The sequence below is a fragment of the Cryptomeria japonica genome, chromosome 3 (genome assembly GCF_030272615.1).
Source record: "Cryptomeria japonica chromosome 3, Sugi_1.0, whole genome shotgun sequence".
Classification (NCBI taxonomy): Eukaryota; Viridiplantae; Streptophyta; class Pinopsida; order Cupressales; family Cupressaceae; genus Cryptomeria; species Cryptomeria japonica.
Genome location: NC_081407.1, coordinates 770805137 through 770808185, shown reverse-complemented (window position 1 = coordinate 770808185; position 3049 = coordinate 770805137).

The window sequence follows — 3049 nt, the reverse complement described above, 5'->3', positions numbered from 1 at the left end:
TCTTGATGTGTTTCTGGGATGTCTTACGTATTGGATATTATTTGTTTGGTCTAAGACCGACATGGTTTGTAATAATGTAATTGGTTTATTATCTAGTGGCCGACCTAATTGTTTATGGTCGAGGGTTTGTATATAAAGATGTAAGGTCTCATTGTAGATCATATGGTAGATACATGGATATGAGAAACGAATGTAATGTGCAAATAATGTAATATCATTCAGGCAGAGGATTTGGTCAATTATTGGAGATTGAACTGGGTTTATGTAAGAGAATTTAGTCCTCTGGTATTGAGCTTAACTAGAATTGTACTCAGGCATGGGAGATGCTATCTTTTGCAGTTCAAGACTTCTCCGGATTGTAGTCTAGGTTTCTATGTAGTCAGTGAGGCTCCTTTTGTGATGAGAAATGCGCTCTAGGCTGTTGGCCTTCCTGCAAGTGCAGGCCCCTCAATTGTAATTCACATACTTACTGTAGAAGTATAATCTGACTGTGGGTAGGCTTCCCATCATGGTTTTTCCCTTTACTGGGTTTTCCACATATAAATCTTGGTGTCATCTAGATGGTATTTATTCTATGATGATTGTTTATTCTTAATTGGTTTAACTGCTATTCCAGTATTAATGTTTTGGGTTCCAGTATTAAATTTTTAATTGCTAATGGTTTTGGTAATATGTGACAACTGATTCACCCCCCCTCTCAATTGTCTTCTGGTTATTTGAACTGTCTAACATGCCCTTGATGTGGACTTGCAAGACCTAAGCATAAAACCTCGCAGAAATATACAAAAAAGACTTATAGATGCTGGGAAAATAGGTGTTGTACACCTTGCATAATTATGTTTGTAAGTTTAATATTTATTTATTACATGAGTTTCTCATGGACATGTAATGTAATATTTATTTATTTGATGTTGCACATGGATGTGTAACATGTAGAGATTCCTTGGGAATATTCTCGGGGCCACTTGATGAGTTGTATTGTAACAATGAGTTATTATATTGTAATTATTTAATATTGGGGAAAACAATTTAATAAAGTACCCAATATTAGAAGTGGGGTCAATAGGGTAGTTAGCCTATAGTATTTGCACATGATTTTGATGTAATACCACATTGTAGTTTTGTGGGAGCTTGTGTCTATAAAAGAAACCACAAGGGTAGTTGTTTGGGCTAGCTACTTAGCTAGTTAGCCAACTTTAGCATTTGTGGAGGTTGGAATAATGGCATGGTTTCTATAGTTACATGCTTGATCACATGGATTTCTTGTTGATGGTTGGGGTTTTAGAAGCTTTCATAATTGTATTGTAATGTTGCATTGTTGAATAATACATGGTGATGGATGCTTTTGGAGGTTGGGTTTTTCCCTTGTGAGGGTTTTCCCAGGGTATATCTTGTGTAAAATTTGTTAGGTATGTTGTCTATTATTTGCATGTGGATTCTATGTGATTTTTTTTGTTAAAATCTAAATTGGGTTAGTGGAAATTGTCATAAAGTTGGCTGCAAGTTTCCTTACAAGTGGTATCAGAGCTATGATTTTATGGTGTTAAAACCCTGGGTGTTGAATCTATGAATATATCTTAGAATGAAAGACAAGGTAAGATATGAGGGTTTGATGCGGGTTGTGGGTTTGCAAATTTGTGGGTATTTGTTGCAGGTCTAATTTTATAGAAATTTATTCCAAATTGGGTTTCCATGGTTTTGCATTTTGGGGGTTTTGGGGGCGAAGTTTTAGATTTGACCCTGTGGGGCAAAATGAACCCCATGGTTGTGATCAGGGAGATTGTGAGAGGAATTTTGATATATAATTCGATCTTGTTAGGTGACAAAAGAATGAGAAGCAAAAAAATTTAGACTATACAACCATATGGCTGCACCGCCTATGCAGTGCGTCAGAAAAAATATATATATTTTACCTCCGAAAAAATTTCGGAAAGGAAAAATAATTGTGGGGACTATTTTGAAAAGTTTTTTCAAAAAAAAAAAAGAGGAAAAAAATTTAGTGGGGGTGGGGGCCACTACCACCTTGCTTCTCCCATGACCTTGCATTATGTACCTCGCAAGCGGGTGTACCCCGTAGTACTGCAGAGGTATCTATAGTTTGCGGGTGTACTTCCTTCAAGCATGTGGGGCTACCCACCTACAAACCTCCATGGGGTGCGGGACCTGTCCCCCCACAGAGTGGGTATTAATATTTGGAGAAAAAACAAAAAACATTAAAAAAATAAATTCTGCCATTTTTAATATTAAAATTTGTATTTTAAAGGCTTTTTAAATAAATATTTTTGATGTTGCCAATTAAAAATAAATAAAATTTGTGGATGAACCCATAACACAGTGGTTAGTTGTGAGCCTCCTACATAAGAGGTCTTGGGTTCGAGTCTACTTGATTGGTTCTTAGCTCCAGGGAAAAGCTAAAAAATACCGCTTTGGTTGTGGCATCAAAAAAAAAAAATTTAAAAAAGTTTAAATAAAAATAATTCATCACATATTGGAGAAAATTGAAAAATTATTTTTATGGCATATTGGTGAAATTTTTGGAGTCCATTTTGTGCAAATGTAGCCTAATTGGTTGTTTTCTTCCATGGAGCATAACTCGGACATATGGTGTCTGATTTTCAACTTCCAGTTCTTATAGTCATTGGAAAGGTGGTTAGACATACTTCACATTTATGTGATTAGTTTTTCCACATTTTTCTATTTTTTGTAGTGAGATGTTACCTGGAAGTCAGAGTTACCCTTATGGATTTGAGAGGTCATAACTTGGGCATATGGAGTTAGATTTTGGACTTCGAATAGCCGATGAAAAGCTCTTGGAGAGCACTATGTTTTGGTTAGGTTTGGAGCAGGTTTGAGATGATTTTCCTGCTTATGTATTTATTTAAGATGTTTATGGGTTCTTTTGACTATGGTGACATTATGAGTTTATGACATGTTACATATAAAAGATTTGGAATCTATGTCATTGAAAACTCGATGTTGTATCTTGATTTCTCTCATATTGATATGGTTATCTGTTTTGATTTGAGTATGCATGCTACAGTGTTTGGTC